The sequence below is a fragment of the Macaca fascicularis genome, chromosome 11, assembly GCF_037993035.2.
Source record: "Macaca fascicularis isolate 582-1 chromosome 11, T2T-MFA8v1.1".
In the NCBI taxonomy this organism is placed as follows: Eukaryota; Metazoa; Chordata; class Mammalia; order Primates; family Cercopithecidae; genus Macaca; species Macaca fascicularis.
The window spans coordinates 107,796,900-107,816,306 of record NC_088385.1 but is presented as its reverse complement, the minus strand read 5'-3'; the positions used below and the strand labels follow the sequence as shown (position 1 = coordinate 107,816,306).

The following is a 19,407-nucleotide window of genomic DNA, read 5'->3' as shown; positions in this document are numbered from 1 at the left end:
AGATGGAAGAGTTTGCTATGTGGTCAGGTCACCCCCGGCCCTTCTGATTCTGAGTGAGTGCCCCCAGCACACTGAGGATTCATCCTGCCCAAATTTGTCAGTCATCCTCCACAGATTCCCTGCACACTGCTGCAGTTTACCATCGTGAACACATTTCCCCGGCTGCTGCTTCAAGGACAAAGACAGAGCACTTATATTCGTATCACAGCAGAAGAGCTCGCGTTTATGGAAAAAAGAGAAAAAGACAAACACTCCAGGCAAATGATCCCTGGCATTTTTGAAGCTGGATCATCCCAGACAAGATCCATGAAAACAGAAGAAATGCAGAAGGAAGGTCACTAAGCTTAGCTGGGTAGAGGGGGAACGAACGGTTCAGTTCACTGCAGCAGCAGAGCAGCTCATTCAATGTAAGCACTTACCATAAAAATAGAAAGAGTCAACAGAAGGAGAACGGATCCTTCCTCAGTGCCTTGGTGTCTCCCGAAGAAAGAAATCCACTGTGAACCTCCAGGCACCAGTCGGGAGGAGGCCAGCAAAGTGATGACAGGCAATAAAACCACCACACACAAGTCCTTTTCAGCCTCCCCTCGGTCCGTATGCAGTTGTTTGTGCTGTAAAAACCCTGAGAAGTCTGGAACAGGACTCTCCCGAGAGCCAGCCGGAGTGAAAGCAGCCTGGTGGATTTCACCGCCGTCTCAGAGCATCACGCCCAGGACTGGTCCTCCCCCTCCCCAGGTGCAGGGGAGGCATGGTCGGGGGAGGGTGGGCACTAGGCTGGGCTAGGCAAGGCAAGAAGAGGGATGGAAAGGAGTCTCTTTAGAGTGGAAGGAACTGCCGGAGAGAACATCAGTATTCCATATCAGTTATTGCCAGCGACCAATCAGCCCAGCCAGGGGGCCGTGTCAGTGTGACAAGAGAGCAGCAGATGACAGCCAGTTCTGAGAGTGGCAGGACAACCCCCTGCCTGGAAGAGAAATTTGGGAGGATTGGTAACTTATCCTCTCCACAGCTGCTGTTAATGTTTGCTTGTATTTAACAAAGATCTAAAGCCCCATAGTTACACTAGCCATGCAGGAAGTTTTTGAGGCATCCCACAGCATCTCTGCAAGAAGCCAGACTTGAAGTCCCCTAAATGATGTCTGATGGCATGTCACAGTCCAGACAGCCCTACTGATGTGCCTCCAAGAGGTCATCATGAGGTACAGTAATGGCGCTTTGGACCTAAGCTTCTTTATGCGCAAAGTGCAGGGTAAGATGACCAGGGACCTGGCTTTCTATTTCAGAAGTGAAAAATTTAAGACAGAGAAGGGTCAAAGGTCTCTCTAGGAATTTGACTGTCAATCTTCATTAGTTTTCTTGTATAATATAGGTATAGAAATACTGTTAGAGGTGAGTTTCTGAAGATAGTTAACATGTCCCTTTTAGAGCTCTTAAATCACCTATAAGACAAAATATGTGTTTGAGAAAAACAATAATAATAATTCACAAGCACACTGAAGATTGAGAAACTCTGACTTACACTAACAGAAGAAGCAAAGGAGCAAATCTCTTGATGATAAATGAAGGATATGTGGAGGGCTCTAAAATTTTCCTATTTCCCTTTTCCCCCATTCTATTTTAACATTGAACTTATAAACTTTGTCCATATCTATTAATTAATTTGTATTTGGTGGTGATGATTACATTACATAGGGATGTAGCTTCTGAAGTTAAATGCCAGTTTACTTGGACTCCACAGTAAAACTTCAGAACTTTTTGTAAGTTGGGGAGATTGTCTTAGGTCACCTTTTTTACTTTTTAATCACTGCAGAAAAGATAACTCCCTTTAGCCAGTCAAGAGTTAACAGGAATATACAAATGCCCTTGGGTTTTGTTTTCTGTTTTTCTGTGGGTTTTTTCTTCAGGTGACTTACATGATATAGAGTTTTTAATTTTAGTTGTCTGTTTTTACCTAGAAGTTGGAATATCATTTGCACATTTTGCTATGATCTCTACCCGCAGGCAAGCTGACTTTGGGGAGCCTGCATACCACAGTTTAAAAGGAAGGGCTGGGCTCCAAGGAAGCAGATAACTCAGCACCAAAATGAGTCACAGCAGAAGGCCATAAAAAATGTTCCACATCAAAGATGAACATAATAAAGTGAAATTTTTTAAACGAAGAAGAAAGGATAGTTTGCCAGGGAAGTCGTTGTAAATTATATCAGGAAAACCTGGGAGACTTCGAGTCTCAAATGCTGTTTTGTTATTCTCCTCAGTTCAACTCAAATCAGCAAACATTTGAAGAACATCAATTATGCATCAGGGCTACAGAGATGAGTCCTTGCCTTCAAGAAGTTTACAGTCTCATGGACAAATTTAAATCTTCTTCTTGAAATTTCAACACTATGATTCTTGCCAAGATAGAAAATGTTCTACTATTTTAATGTTCTTTAGATTAAACCAATCCATGAGGCTGGACTTTAGCCTCAAAGCTCTGAATTAGCCTAGTTAGATGTTTGTCATAACCGAAGCCATTCAGGAAATATAAATGCACCAATAATTTGAAATCTAATTAATATATGAGAAGGTTGTTTAACTGAATGTTTGCTTTTATCTGCATTAACAGCTTCTGACACCACAAAAGCATGGGCAGCATATCAAAGAATATACTTATTAAGGGAATATTATTTAAAGCTCCTAAATGAATTGAGATTAATACTGTTGATGAAACGGGTTCATACCTTGAATACATAGGGTTATAATGATGCATGAAAAGGATAATACTGCAGAAATACAAATTATCTAGTGGATTAAGTAATGGCACATCTATATGACAATTGATCAATAAAAATAGGTATTCCAGTTATTAACTCAAATGCCATTAATTTTTAGTTTGGTCTCTTTATTCCTCTCTACTCAAAAAAAATGACAGAAAATGCCTCCCATTTCAGATGGCAACAACATTAATTTTTGTAATGTACATATTGTTTATACAACTCAATTTAACTTGGGATGATATCAGCAATTGCATCTTGCTTACTGGTATAGAACTGGTGTAGTACTTAATATATAATAGGTTCTCAATCAGTATTTGTTGGATGGCCATTTGAATGGCCAAAAGAATCTGGCTAAAATTCTACAACAGCATGATTTAATGCCTTTTTCCTGACTACAACATAAACTGAATTATGTATCTATATCTGCCACTTATTTGAAAAAAGATAGCTTTTTCAGGAACTTTGTTTCACAGAAGCTTGTTGACAGGGCTTTGTAAAGGCTAAAAGACAAGGATTCTTCAAGCTCAGTCTTTCAACATCAGGGTAGACACAGTTCATGGGAAGTAGATTCCACCTTCTGTAACTAGCCCAAGGATAAAAAGTGAAAACATACCTATTTTCCAGACCACTAAGAGGGTAATTAGCCACATAATTCCATTTTTGACATCAGAATCTTTTAATGGAGGTATGACAATTGGGACTTTTAAATAACTTTCTGCCAATTAATGGTTTCAAAAACTAAATTATAATCTGCATAAGGAAAAGTCTGTGTCTCTTCCATCTAACTTTTGAAAGCCAGTGTCTAAAATAACTAAACCCCACCGTGTACCAGAGTTGACTCCAATGGCTCCACCTATCTTTCCGGGCCTTTGCAGCACCCATAGTGTAAGTATGATGTACACTGGGGAGCCTGGAGCTTGGCGAGGCTGAAAGCACTCACCCCAGTGGCAAAGACAGTGTAGAAACAACTAGAACAGCCTCAGAGCTTCCTTTAATGTGGAGACATTGATTTGAACATAGGAGGGGGTCCCCCAAGAATGCTTTTAGGTTAAATGTATAAGACTTAGGGGACCCTTCCCACCATGTTACATGAATTTGGATGAGGTGGGAATGACACAAGTTCAAGCTAAAGCAGAAACTCTTTTACCTCAGAGATTAAATGTAAACCTTTTATGAATTTTTGAATTTGGAATTCAAAAAATGAATTCCTAATGCTTACAAATTAAAGAGAAAATAATTTGTATTTGTTGATTTATGTTTCTCAACTCTGACCCTACAATTACTTTTTTTTTTTTTTTCTGAGACAGAGTCTCACTCTGTCATCCAGGTTGGAGTGCCGTAGTGTGATCTCAGTTCACTGCAACCTCTGCCTCCCGGGTTTAAGCTATTCTCCTGCCTCAGCCTCTCAAGTAGCTGGGACCACAGGTGCACATCACCACACCCAGTGGGACCACAGCTGCACGCCACCACGCCTGGCTAATTTTCTGTATTTTAGTAGAGACAGGGTTTCACCGTGCTGCCCAGGCTAGTCTTGAACTTCTGAGCTCAGGCAATCCGCCTGCCTCAGCCTCCCAAAGTGCTAGGATTACAGGCATGAACCACCGCACCCAGCCTCCAATTACATTTTAAGGCCAAGAGGAGTAGTCCTTAATTACCAGAATAATACTATAGAGGGAAAGAATATTCTAGAAAAGTATAGGACTGACACACACATTAAAGTATGGTCCCTTACTACATTCTAAAATCCTAATTATCCTTCAGCATTCAGCAGGAGACCTGAAATGGAGAGAGGATAGGTTGAACTGCTAATGTTTCCCTATCAGAGGTCACTGGCTGGGAATAATTTCCCCAAAGTGCTTAGTAGGTGGGCTTTCAAGTAGCAACAACCATTCCAAATAGCAGGTATCTGCAGCACATAGATATAATCAGAGTATCCAAGTCATCAAAAATTTGTTTGCACAGTCAGCATTCCTTAGCCCGAAGAATCCTACGGGATCATCAAAATCAAATCATACAGAAAGAATCCATAAGATCACAGACCTATAATTTTTTCTTTTTTTTCTGAAGATAGAAAAATAAATCAGTGGCTGACTTAAATAGTCAGGGAGAATTAGGCTGAGTCTGGTGAAGCCAAAATAAGAAGTATGTGTGTGTGTACCAATGTTAGAAAATTAGCGTGTGCATTGAAAATCCAACTAGACTGTCTCCACATCCAATCAGTCCTTAAATCTTGCCAATGTTACCTCTATACTTCTCCTCAACACAGAATTAGGGGCTGCAACCAATTCTTTCTCCTAAACTATTATAATGGCTTCTAAACTCTCCTTGGTTCCAATCCGACCTACCTTAGCCATTGGCATTTTCTTTCTAAAATACAACAAACATAATCATGCCATTCCCTTGCCAACAGGTCTGGGATGATCAGGCCAAATACAGTATTTGACATTCAAAGCCCTCTGCAATTTGACTTCAGTCTACATTTCCAGCATAATTTCTCACCATTACTTCCTATATGTCTCATGCCCTGGTTACACCTGTTGCTATGCCCCACAGACACTGTATTCTTCGATTGCCATAATCCTTTTTTCCTAGAATAACCTTCCTGCTTCTCTCCCTGGAGAATCCCTCCCCACCACTACCATTCATCCTTCAAGGCCCAGTTCAATGTCATCTTCATGGTGAGTCCATCCTCAAATTCCCCAAAGTGACTTACTTAATCGCTTCTTCCTCTGTGTTTCCACAGTGTTTTTTCTAGTCTTTTTATCAAATACTAATAGCAGATAACACTGTGCTAAATTAGTACCTTTTAACCTATTTAAGTGGGATCCTTTGATATTTCCTGTGTCTGACACACAATAGGAGCTCAATAAGTACACGAAGAATGCTCTATCTTTCATGCCTACAAGCTTATGAACCATATACATCTCCTCCTTCAACCAGGAGTTTCTACAGTTTAAGGAAAGAGCGCTGGATTAGAATCACAACAGCCAAGTCCCAGCTCTGTGGCCTGTGTCACCTCAGGCAATCTCTTAACCTAAATGAGAAGCATAAAACTCGTCCTGCTTATCTTTGAGAACTTTTCTGAGCTAGAAATGAGGTGCTGTATGATAAAGAACTTTACAAACTATAAAAGGGTATGTTAGTAGGCATAGTTATTGTCACTGTTGTCATCATTGTTTTCTAATTGTTATTGTTGCTAATATCCCAAAAAAGCCATTGCAAATTTTGTTAAGATAGGTATTCTATGCAAGCATCCTAGGAGGCCAGTGACTCAGCGCTTATATCATTCCAAGTGCCTTGCTTCAGTCCTGCTGGTCTGCAGTTAGGATGAGGTGGAAAGAGTGGAGTTGGAAGGCCATGACTCTCCCTCACTCTGTTACTTCCTAGCTATGTAGACCTGGTCTCTGAGACCAAGTTCCCTCATCTAGGAAATGGGAATAACAATGCCTACCTGATATAGTATGAGATGGGGTATATATATTTATATACGGTATACATACATCCATTATGAGTCTCTAATAAGCATTCCATGAGTGGTGGGGAGAAGGTAGCCATTTCTCTGCAACTCTGGCACATCTACATGCCCTAATCACTGTCCTCCTGTTTCTTGAACTCACTAAGCTCATTCCCACCCCAGGGTCTGCATATCAGTTTCTTTTGCTTGGAACCCTTTTTCCTTAGATCCTGGAATGGCTTCTCATCAGAAAGGCTTCCCTGACTCAACACCTCAACCATTTTCCAGCTCATTACTCTCTTTGTTTTTCTCATAACATTTATCTCTATCTGTAACCACTGTATTTGATTGCTTGTTTAATGTCTATCCTCTACACTATCAGGTATGCTCCACTCAGGCAAGGACTGTTTCTTCTATGCTCCTCACTGAGCCCTCAGAGCCTAAAAAGTGTCCAGAACATAATACACACTCAATATATACTCAAGATGGATTTCTTTAATATTTACAGCATGACCAATGTTTATGCAACTGTTCTCATGTTCTCTACATCTGTACAAAATTCCAACTATCTTTGACTATTGAGTAGGAATGAAATCAAGGAGATCATTTAGTATGGAGCTCAGGGTAGTACAACAATGTTCAAGTTTATACAGATATTTAATAATGTGTAACACCCATTACAAACATTAAAATGCTATCCAGTGACAGGAAAACCTACAAATAATATGCCAACTCTTGCGCCCTACAGAGACAGGAATGACCAAGAACGGCAAGCTGATCCTCACCTCTATAACTGGAACTAAGGTCCTGAGCAAAAATGTTAAATTACATTTATTCAATAAATCAGGAAGTTCAATGGATCCCATTTCACATTTTTCTTCTCTTATTTTATGTTAAAATTGATCTGGTCCAAGTCTATCCTGGGAAGACTTGATCCCTGAATCATCAACTAGAACAAACGATTTCAGGCAGCCCAGAAATCTAGGCAACTTTTCTTTCCTCCCAGGGAGCTGTCTCAAAGGTGAGATACACAAAATCCTCCCAAGCCTGACCACATCATCCCTGTTTTCTGATTGGCCTAGCTTTAGAGGAGACCTAATGAATAAATAACCATGGCAATCAGGGATAAAGTATGAAGGTTATTTTCTAATGGTCATTTCAATTAGAGCATTTTCAATTAGCAACAGCATGTCAATCTACCAAATAGGCATACGAATGTATTTGTCATCAGCATGAAACAGGTAGCTTTGTTTTTTAAAGGAATAAACGCCCTAGACTCAATACCAAACCCAAGCTTTTTTTCCTCCAAGCTTGCACTTCCTCTGACTTTCCATTTTTCCATCTAAATGCATCGCTATCTACTCTGTGGCCCAAAGAAAATGACATTTATCAAACTCCTACATGGATGACTGTTTTGGTCACATTACAGGGCAGCTAGAAATCTCAGTGCCATCCTCACTTTAACCCATGTTGTCCATATCACCTCCTGAACATTTCTTTCTTCTTTCTATCCTCACTGTGCTGTCATTGCCCCAATCTAGCTATCAATTTTCCCCAGAGTGAATGTCATAGGCTCAGAAGCAGCCTCCCTGCCTTGAGCCTCACTCAGGCCAACCCGGAGGATTTTTCAATGAAGATGCCATCGCGCCTTCTCCAACAGAAAACTCTCTTCTGCTTCTTACTGTGTGCAGGACGGAACCAGTCACAAGCCCCGTGACTGCTTTCCTACCTTTCTTCTTGCCATTACTCCCCACTTGCATCCTCTCATTCATTTACATCTTCATATTCAGAGCTGCAGAACTCACCAAGTTGTTGAAAACTTCAGGGTCCTGGCACAGGCCTTTTCCAATGCTCAGAATTACTTTTCCCTGCCCTCCTCCTGTGAACACTTATTTATTCTCCAAGGACCACCCAAGCATCTTTCTCCTCTTCAAAGCATTTCTTGATACTCCATCTCCCTGTCCCCAGTGGAGAAACCCATCTCCAAGTTTTGGCACCGATCGCACAGTAGCATAACTGTCTTACTATGTGTTTCCTTCAGAGAAGTCCCCATCCTGAGTTACATTCATCTTTGTATCCCAAGAGATAAACTCTCCCTGGAGACACTCAAATACATGATTATAAAAAGACTGGACCACTCTGGATGTCTGGCTCTCTTACTAGACTATATGTTTCCTGAGGGATGGAAGAATATTTTTACCTATCTTTCCAACCTCTCGGCTTATTATGATGCCTGATACATATGGATCCTCAGTGTATATCTGTACAATTATTTAGAGTATGATTGGCTAAAAAGAAAAAATCTTCAGTACAAAGAATTTTTAAAATCCCTCTGAACTGATTTCTAACTAGCTCATTTATTAAAATTTAAATCTAAAATGTCTCCTTCTCCTTGAGATTGTAAGACACCACAGGCATTAATTTACTCCACAAAGATTCATCCTCTGAAATCCTTGGCTTTTAATGCTAACCCAAGTAATTGAGGCAGCTTGGGAATAGTAAAGCATTCCAAACATACTTTCTAGTTGGAATTGCCTGGCAGAGAAATAGGTACTGATTTTTTCAGGCAGAAGAGGCTTATTGGAGAGATTTCACCAGCGTTCAAGTTTGGAGGGGAAAAAGCCCTGTCTTCCTGAGCACAAAATTTCAGCATAGAGACTGGGGCTATACCAATGGGCTGCTGATGTTCCTTGGTGACCCAGTGCCCTGCCCCAATGCACAGGTACCATTCCAAGAACAGGTGTGGCTTGAAGAAGTAGGGCAAGACTGGGGCTTACAATGGACCCTCCACACCAGCCTGAGGATTATTTAATTCCTCTCCCTCTTTCCCTACCTCACAGGAATTTAGATATAGTACATCTGAAGAAGTGGAATAAATTAAATGCCCCTGCTCATAACTGCAATAACCATCAGCACCTAAAAAACTACACTCCCCTTGGTCAGGTTAAATTCAAGCAAGCAAGAAGGCCCTTGTAGGCAATTGCAGGGACCCAGTCAGCTTTCCCCTTTCCTTCAGTGTTGCTGATCCATAAGCAGAAAATTAAGAATGAACTCTAATATCAGTGCTACAGGAGTGATAAGCTAGTCTGCCATTGCTATAGAATTTCCCCTCCTTTCTTGCAACCCATTTCAGGTTCTATTACTTGAGCTGAGAGGAGAAAGTAGAATGAGCATTTTAAAGGACTGTGACATGCTCATATTTTGGTAAAATAAAACTAGGCCATCCACTGAACATTCTACACCTTTATAGGGATGAATTTTTCCTTTTATAAATTTTTAAGAAGTCCTTTGAACCTCTAACAAAAATAAATCTGCGTTGCTGGAAGGAATGCAAAACTGTACAGCCACTTTGGAAGACACTGGCAGTTTCTTATAAAACTAAACATACTCTTACCTTATGATCCAGCAATCATACTCCTTGGTATTTTCCCAAACGAGCTGAAAACTTATGCCCACGTAAAAACCTGCACATGAATGTTTATAGCAGCTTTATTCATAATTGCCAAAACTTGGAAGCAACCAAGATGTCCTTCTGAAGAGGAATGGAAAATAAAACTGTGGTATGTCCAGACAATGGAATATTATTCAGCACTAAAATAAAATGAGCTAGCAAGCCATGAAAAACATGAGGGAATCTTAAATGCATATTACTAAGTGTAAGAAGCCAATCTGAGAAGGCTACATATGATATAATCCCAACTCTGTAACAGTCTAGAAAAGGCAAAATTAGGAAAACAGTACAAATATCAGTGGTTGCCAAGGAGGAAGGAGGGATGAATAGGCAGAGCACAGGAGATTTTTAGGGCAGTGAAACTACTCTGCATGAAACTATGATGGTAGATGCATGTCTTTATAAATTTTTCCAAACCCATAGAATATACCACACCAAGAGTGAGCCTAAGGTAAACGATGGACTTTGGGTGATAATAATGTGTCCATGTAAGTTAATTGGTTGTAACAAACATATCAGTCTGATGGGGGATGTTGGTAGTGGGGGGGCGCTATGCATGTGTGGGAGGCAGAGGGTGTGTGGGAAATCTCTGTACATTCATCTCAATTATGCTGTAAACCTAGAAAATAAAGTCTATTTAAATACAACAAAACTGAATTTCCCTGAAGACTAGGTAGCTTTTTTACTAATTTCAGTTGTCTTATGAAGTAGATACCTCTAAAAAACAAGGGTTTTGTTTAAAAAGAGAAAGAGAGAGAGAAAAGAAGAAGAAAGAAAAGTTGAAAAGAAATAGTGAGAGGATTCCCCACACCCCACATAAAACAAAGTGAAGTTCTAAGGAATCCACTGGGGCCAGCACACAGACAAATGGCATAGCCCTGCTTTTACAGCACTGAATCCAAACATGAATGTTAGGGGAATGGAATATTCCTGTAATACACTTTCCCTGGTCGAGGCCTAACAAACCAGAACACTGGGAACACATTGTGAATTCCACTGAAAAATTAAAAAGTAACCTATAAACAAGAATTCTTCCTTTTTCCTTCGGAGGATCCTCCCCTTTTAGATTTATTTTGTATTTCTGCCTAGGGCCAAAACAGGAACTATGTTAGCAGAGGAAAATAACTGCATGTGGGGCTCTATGCAAGAGTAAAAACAAAAGAGAATCAGCTACAAAAGATTTAACTACATCTATAAATTATTGACTCTCAACTGCAATTACAACAATATGAGAGAGAAAAATGAGTATCCTTAGAAGAGAACTGCAGTTGCTTTGCCTGGAGAAGAGGAAAAGGAAGTAGTGAATAAAGCTCAAGGTGAGGGTGGAGGGAGAGTACCACATAAATGAAGGAAACAGTCACTGTGTTCCAGAAGGGGACAAGGGGTGTTCCGGGGGGTTTAGAAGATCCCCACAAGAGGGAAGATTTGGTTGGGACTTAGACAAAGAGTAGGAGGATTCTGGCAGGTAGAAGAAGTTAGTACAGGCCAGGAAGGGCATTCCTACTAACATTATGGTCAGAAGGTAAGAGAGAATTGGGTCAGGAGTGGATTTCTTTGTTCATTAATGTATTCAACAAGTATCTGTTTAGCAACTGCTAGTGACAGAAGCAGATGGTGGAAGACAAGGGGTTAAGCAAAATACAATAGTGAAAAAGCACACACGGCTTTGAACATTAGATTGCATTTGCCGTAGGCAGCAGAGAGCCTGGTGGGATGGAGGCCATGGAGTGCATTCTTCCACACTACACTCCATGGCCTTCACTAATTAGGTTAGGTCCCACCAATTAGCTGCACTTACCTGAGATTTGGAAGGTGGAAATGAGAGGGAGACCATCTTCCTGATCTTTATGGACAGTTTTCTACTTTGACAAGTAAGATCACAGAGATGTGAGGTTTTTCTGCAGCAACATCCAGGGTCCATCATCATTCTGAAGTGAAGAAAGGCAGTTGTGGGCTAGTAATATCATTGCCTTCCTGATCCAAGAACAGCAGATAGAGCTGGAAGTTCCTGACCTCCGGACTTACAGTAGAGACCTTAGAGGCAGATCCTTAGCACATGGTTCCTGTGCCTGCTCATCTAGCCACCCTTTGATTTTATAACCCCATCCCCCACATTAAATCCTTTCCTGATTAAATGCCTAGAGTGCCTTCTCTTTCCTATACTGAATCCTGACTGGTATAACCAATAAGGATTTTTAACAAGGGAAATAAATGATCAGATTTGTGCATCAGGAAGTGATCTTGACAGCTTCTTAGAAGACAAATTAGAAAGGAGATGGATTGACTAGGGACAGATTTGGGAAGGTCTTACGAATGTCCAGCCAAAATGAGGCACCTGGAATACTTGGATTGAATGAAACAGTTATGGTGGGAATGAAAAAGAAGGGATGGAAACAAGGTATTTCATAAATTGAACGTAAGATCTATTGAAAATGGTGTGGGTAGGAATAGGAGAAGAAATGTAAACTTGGCCATTGCCTCATTCCAACTCTGCTGGGGATCCTCTGAAGTGCCCCCACTGCAGTCTGTCCTCCTACCATCAGCACCCACCACACTTCCTCAATCAGACCGCCTTTGTCATACTTCTCATTGTACCGTAGGTGCAAAGCACACTGGATGGCCCATAATAGGGTGCTCAAGACACAGTGGTTGGGTAGATAGAAACCTATAAACAAGAATTCTTAAATAGAAGACGGACGGACGGACGGACGGAAGGAAGGAAGGAAGGAAGGAAGGAAGGAAGGAAGGAAGGAAAGAAGGGAGGGAGGGAGGGAGGGAGGGAGCCTCCAACCTTGGAGCCACTGTGAGGATTCAGATTCTGCTAACAATGAAAGTAATCACAGGCTGAGTATTGCTTGAATTACGTTGAGCATTGGATTAATGAAGCATCCAAGTGAAGAAAATTAGCACCTGGTAGAAACACGTGTCTGGAAGTTGGGAAATATATGAGCTTGACACAAATTTTGGAGTTAATACACAGAATGAAAGCTGACTGCTTTATGGGAAAGAGAAAGCCTCAGTACACTTTGGATAATACCCTTAGTATTACAGACTACAAAGGGAAGGAAGTCTATAAAATATCAATTACCATATCTACGCACTGATTGTCCTTTTAACCCTTACAGCAACTTACAAGTGAGGTATTATTATGCCCATGTTCCAGATGAGGAAATTGAAGCTCAGCAAAGTTCAGCATTGCCGAAGGTCACATAGCTGGTGATGAAAAAGCAGAGATTCAACCCTAGGTCTGCCTGACTCTAAAACCTATGCTCTTCATTCTGCCTTCATGAAAAAAGAAGGTAGAGAAAGTGACTAAGGACTGGCCAGAGGAGAAAGAAGAGAAGCAGAGAAATGCAATGATGCAGAAGTCAAATAAGTAGACCCAAAATAATGAGAGCAGACTAGGAAATGCCAAGAGGAATTCATGGTTTTTAACCACAATCAGGTGATCTTAGATAGGGCCAAGTAGGAAGAAAGTACAGAAGCAAAACGTAAGGAGAGAAAGAATAGGTACTTTATATGGGCCACATTCAAAAACTTGTATGGTCATTGGAAGGATAGAGATCAGATTATTTTAAGAGGGAGAAACAAAGTCAAGCATGAGTTTCTTTAACATCAGCAAGTTGTGAGATGCATATGGGTCACAGAAATAGTGAAGAGTGGAGATCAGAGATGTAGGAAGCAAAGGCAATGAATAAGAAAGGTCCCCAGGAGATAGTGAGAAGTATTGACCCAGCTTTTGAGAAAGGAGAAAGACAGACTAATGATAAGATTAAGTTGCGGTCCTGAACCTGATGTCCACAAAGGAAGTGATGAAAAGCTGATGAACAGTTTCCAGATTGCCAGTGAGACTCACAGAAATTATGTATTTGCCTCTGATCAAGTTGCACACAAACAGAAACCAGTTATTTCCTTTTGACTGGAATTATATGAACCCATTTGTAGTACTGATTATCTCATGCTGATAAGAAGCTCTGATAGACAGCTGAATTTGTCTTTGGTTAACCAGAAGAAAGTGATCACAAATTAAACATCATTAATTAAATGCCATCTTTTTTATTAGTCTTCAAAAACATGCATCCATGGCAGGGGATAATGAAAGGAGCCCTATGTAGCAAAACAGTTATCAACTGTCATTAGAACTAAAGGTCATGGCCGGGCGCGGTGGCTCAAGCCTGTAGTCCCAGCACTTTGGGAGGCCGAGACGGGCGGATCACAAGGTCAGGAGATCGAGACCATCCTGGCTAACATGGTGAAACCCCGTCTCTACTAAAAATACAAAAAAAAAAAAACTAGCCGGGCGAGGTGGCGGGCGCCTGTAGTCCCAGCTACTCCGGAGGCTGAGGCAGGAGAATGGCGTGAACCCGGGAGGCGGAGCTTGCATGAGCTGAGACCCGGCCACTGCACTCCAGCCTGGGCGACAGAGCGAGACTCCGTCTCAAAAAAAAAAAAAAAAAAAAAAAAAAAAAAAAAGAACTAAAGGTCATTTCTCCAGAGCTATAGAAATACGCAATACAGTAAGACATTATTTAAATGTTGTGGCCAAAAAACAGAAACAGAATACAATCAAGCAGTAAATAGACTAATTAAATCCAACCTAGTAGGGAAGCAAGCTGGGTGGATGATTCCAGACTTAAATCAGACTAGACACGGTATAACCAGAATCCAAAGCAGGGGGATTATAGGACTATTGTATGGGTACATGTGTATATGGACACCTCACTGATACAGCATGTAAGGAAGAAGGGTCTATACATCCCTTGTAATTGTAAGAAAAATCTGCCTGGATACCTGCAGCCTCCAGCCTCAAGACCAGCAAAACAGCTCTGTGGTTGATGGTGGAAATGCTTCCCCTACAGTGAGTAAATATCTCCTGAGCCAGGGAGCACTCCAGTAATGTTATAAATAATAAAATCTTTCTTATCGATATTTTAACGTTTGATATTTAAAGTGTTTATAACATTTAAGAGAGTTTGGCACAGTAGAGTATCTAATAAATGAGCATTGTGACTCTCATGTAAATTGGGTAGCTGAGACTTGTGAGTTCAAGTTAAAAGCTATGACAGAATTTTGCTAAATTTGTTACGAAATTGGAATGTTTAGGAGAATCTAAGTTTCACTGTGTTCATACATTTAATTTACTAGATTTATAAGAATTAGATTTTGTTTGCTAGGCAGGAAAATGAAGTTTAAAAAACAGAATATTAAAATTATTAATACCTTAAAATAATTAGGATAATTTTATTAAATAAATGAAGCCAAACAATGACCAACTGATTCCTTGTGACTATTAACACTTAAACATTTAAAATTGAGGCTGGGCACAGTGGCCCACACCTGTAATCCCAGCGTTTTGGGAGGCCAAGGTGAGAGGATTGCTTGAAGCCAGGAGTTCAAGACCAGCCTGGGCAACATAGGGATGAGGTAGGAGATCAGCAGGACTGGTTTTCCAAGCCTCAGTCAGGACTCGATTGATCAAAACAGGATGTAGCAAAGAAATGGGCCAAAACCAGGATGGCAACAGAAGCAACCTCTAGTTGCCCTCATTGCTCATTATACACCAATTATAATGTATTTAAGACATTCCCGCCAGTGCCATGACCGTTTACAAATACCATGGCAATGACCCAGAAGTTACCTTATACAGTTCTGGGAGCTACCTAACCCTTTCCCAGACCAGAAAGTTCATAAATAACCTGCCCTTTAATTAGCATATAATTAAAAGTAGGTATAAATACAGCTAGCCAGCAATCCACGAATGCTATTGGCTGCTACTCTGTCTATGAGATAGCCCTGCTCTGTCCGTGAGCAGCCATTTAGCTGTACCCCATTGCTCTGATAAACTTGCCTTCTTTCACTGTCAGCTTGCTCTTGAATTCTTTCCTGAGTGAAGCTAAGAAATCTCCTGAGTTAAGCCCCAATTTGGGGGTTTTCCTACATTAGTGAGACCTCAGCTCTGTAAGAAATTCTAAAATTAGCTAGGCGTGGTATCATGCTTCTGCTACTTGGGGGAGGCTAAGGCAGGAGGATTGCATTAGCCCAGGATTTCGAGGCTCCAGTGAGTTACAATTGTGTCACTGCACTCCAACCTGGATAAGAGGGTAACACCCTGTCTTAAACAAATTGAAAATTGGAAAATAAGGTTTGTCAGTTAAAAGCTTTAAGAAAAACTAGGTTTTTGAATTTGTAACATTAATGAAATAAATATTAATTTTTTAATGGCTGGGAAATACAAAGTATTTTGAGAGCACAAAAGTCCTATCAAGGATACCAAACAATTCACAATGACATTGATCACTGATATAAAGTGACAATATCTACAGCCTACGTAGCAAGCACCTACTATGTGTCACCAACTGGGGGTACAGATATGAAGGGACAGCATGGTGGAGAAGACAGAACAGAGAAGCAACGGCAACAATGTGTCTGAGAAAAATACCTTAAAGGAGGAAAGGCTAGCATGTTGGGAGAGTTTGGCAGGCCAACCTACATTTGAGGGGTAGAGAAGGTTCTCCTGGAGAGAGTCACACAGTGTGACTGGGGAGCCACCTAGAACAGTGGCTGGCAATGGTGTCATCTGAGGCAAACAGATGATCTATAAAGAGATAAAAGAGGTGGTTTTAAGGGCTCAATAATCGGGGTCTGAAACCGCTGCCACGGTGGAATCAATAAGAATAAAAAAGAAATTGCCAAGAAGCAAAGCTGCATCTCATGCTTCTGAGGTTGTCTCCACCTACACAGTTCCTTCGCTGGCTGCAAGCTCATTGTTATGCCAATAGCAGCATTCGGTTGAATGCCCAGTATGAACTAGGAAGAATCTGGAATCAAACTAGAAGAAGCTGGAATCAACCTACTACAGAGGGGAGCTTCAGGTTGTCACTAAAGAGATTTCATAAACTCTGTGACTATGAAACCCCAATGGCACTTTAGAGAGGCATAGTCCTGTGTTCTCAATCCTGGTTACACTTCAAAAAATACTAAGCCCCACCCCAGATCTACTGCATCACACTTTCTGGGGGTTGGAGGTCCAGAGGCCCAGGAATATATGTATATGTGCATTTGTTTTGTTATGGGTTTTAGGGGTTTTTTTGGTTTTGTTTGTTTGTTTGTTTGTTTTTGGTTTTGGTCATAGTAGTAGTAATACATGCTCACTGTTAAACAAAAATCTCAAACACAAGTACATAAAGGAGAAAGAGAAATCTCCCTTCTTCATCCTGCCTAATGCCCCAAAGATATATATTCTACAACAGATATGAGTGTGTTAGTGAAGCTTCCCAACTAATGGATATATAAATTGGTATGTGATAAAAACAACTTTAATACGATGCTAATGGTAGAATCTACATGGTGGGTGTTCACTGCAAAATTCTCTCAACATTTCTGTCTGCTTTAAAACTTTATAATAAATGTTGGCACATCTCCAACTGATTAGGATACATAGCTGTGCTGACAACCACTGGTCTAAGCCACAACCCGAATTTACAAACGAGAGAACTTTGGGCAAGAGAGGTAACATTAACCACCCCAAAGCACAGGTGGAGATCCCAGGAACCCAGATCTTTGGACCTTCTGTCTAGTGTTCTTTCTACCACCCCATACAACCTCCAGCAGCAAGAGACAGCCCTAAACAGATTGGGAAAGGAAGCTTATGGGAGGTACCTTTGCTGGACTTTATCTGACTGGGATTCTTGTGTTTTGCATCTTCCTGGTAGCAGAATACAACACTAAATGTTCTGGAACTAGGCTGCCATAATATTTAGTTTTTATATAGTTAATTAAATTATACTCGTTTACCTTACTACCTCACATTGCCTTCAAGAACTTTAAGATCCCAGAGAAAATTCAAGCATACATTCACCCCCCACTTGTCACAAAAGGTATTTAAGTCCATTGAAACTCTTACTACGGCAAAGAGAAAGGAAAATGATGTTTTCAAAAATTTTAAGCATTATGGGCCGGGCGCAGTGGCTCATGCCTGTAATCCCAGCACTTTGGGAGGCCAAGGCGGGCAGATCACAAGGTCAGGAGACCGAGACCATCCTGGCTAACACAGTGAAACCCCGTCTCTACTAAAAATACAAAAAATTAGCGAGGCGTGGTGGTGGGCACCTGTAGTCCCAGCAACTCGGAAGGCTGAGGCAGGAGAATGGCGTGAACCTGGGGGGCGGAGCTTGCAGTGAGGCAAGACCGTGCCACTGCACTCCAGCCTGGGCGACAGAGCAAGACGCAGTCTTAAAAAATAAATAAATAAATAAATAATTGTAAGCACTATCTTCTAAAGCAAGAAAGAGTACCAAGCCCATTTAGCTTGTGAGGGACTCTCACGATGTGATGATAGGTAAGAACATTCCTGAACAAAGTGAATATTAAGAGAGCAAATCACAATTGCTGAATAGAAAATATTAATATGAGTAAAAGGTTGTAAAATAGTCTTTATAAATACGTAAATTTATTTTGTGAGAGTGGAAAGATGAAGATTAAATTTATAAATCTGAATTCCAAGCAATAATATTACAAAATAATGGCACTGTTTATTGCCAAATTTTATATACAACTTTTTCCTATTCCCATATAAAACTTAGAAAAGGGGTTTTAACTAACGGAATCTCTTTATAAAAGAACCCGAGCTCAGGCAAGCTGAATGTTCGGGCGGTGTCTCCCAGCAGAGGGGAGTTGCTAAGGGTTGCCTCCTTCTCATGGCTTTTTACTCTACCCAGCAGCACAGTATAAAAAAATAAAGAGGCACAGAAATCAGGATACCTGGGCTGGGCATGGTGGCTCATGCCTGTAATCCCAGCACTTTGGGAGGCCAAGGCAGGCGGATCACCTGAGGTCCGGAGCTTGAGACCAGCCTGGCCCACATGGCAAAACCCTGTCTCTACTAAAAGAATAAAAAAAAGATAGAAAAATCAGCTGGGCATGGTGGTGTGCACCTGCAATTCCAGCTACTTGGGAGGCTGAAGCACAAGAATTGCTTGAACCCAGGAGGCAGAGGTTGCAGTGAGTCAAGATCATGACACTGCACTCCAGCCTGGGTGACAAAGTGAGACTCTGTCTCAAAATAAATAAATAAATAAATAAAGTAAAATAAAATAAAAATAAATCAGGATATCTAGTTTCTAGTCCTGGCTCTATCACTAAATTGCTTTTCTTCATCTTCTTAGGCTGTAGAAATGAAGACTAAACTGTCTTTAGGGTGCCTTATAACTCTAAAACTGGATTGAATACCCATTGTTCCACCTAAATAACATTTGGTAAGCAATGTCCCTAAAGAGTCACTGTAAATACCACTACCTGCATATTTCCTCATATTCTGTCATTCTTGCATATCATCCTCTCACCCTCAGCCAGTCGTCCAAAGTTAATCTACAAGAAAAAATTACTCCCAATGCAAAAGAGCAGGAAGTATTTGTAAAAGTATTCATTTGTCCTTTTGTTTGCTTAGTATTTACAAAATAAATTAAGGCAAAAGGTCAAGTGACCAGCAGGTGGTCCCTAAAGGTGAAGGAGATTTAAACAAGAAAAATCTTAATTAAATTAATCCTTAGACTAGCTCTTAAACACTACCATTATTTTAATGGCAAATTCAAGCAGCCCCTTCACATTAAAAGTTACTTTCGCTTAAACAATGGTCCACAAAAGAGATCTCAACAGATTTTAGCAATTATACTAGAGTCCTTGCCTCTGTATCCCCCAATGAAAGGTCTAAAAACAAAAGTAAAGTGAAATGCAACTCTCTCATTTTA

The 19,407-nt window shown here is 40.7% G+C and overlaps 1 protein-coding gene across 21 annotated transcripts in view; it reads right to left on the bottom strand.

The window, feature by feature from the left end:
- The window catches only part of ANO4 (anoctamin 4), a 413,826-nt gene that overhangs the window by 331,723 nt on the left and 62,696 nt on the right, over positions 1 to 19,407 (bottom strand). For 13 of the 21 annotated variants that reach the window (XM_045365767.3, XM_074007603.1, XM_074007605.1 and 10 more), the window contains exon 1: positions 420 to 702. The exons of the other annotated variants lie outside the window; for them this stretch is intronic. The gene's annotated coding sequence lies outside the window, so the exon portion shown is untranslated. Of the gene's footprint in view, positions 1 to 419; positions 703 to 19,407 lie in introns of those variants that run through there. 21 annotated transcript variants of the gene reach the window in all.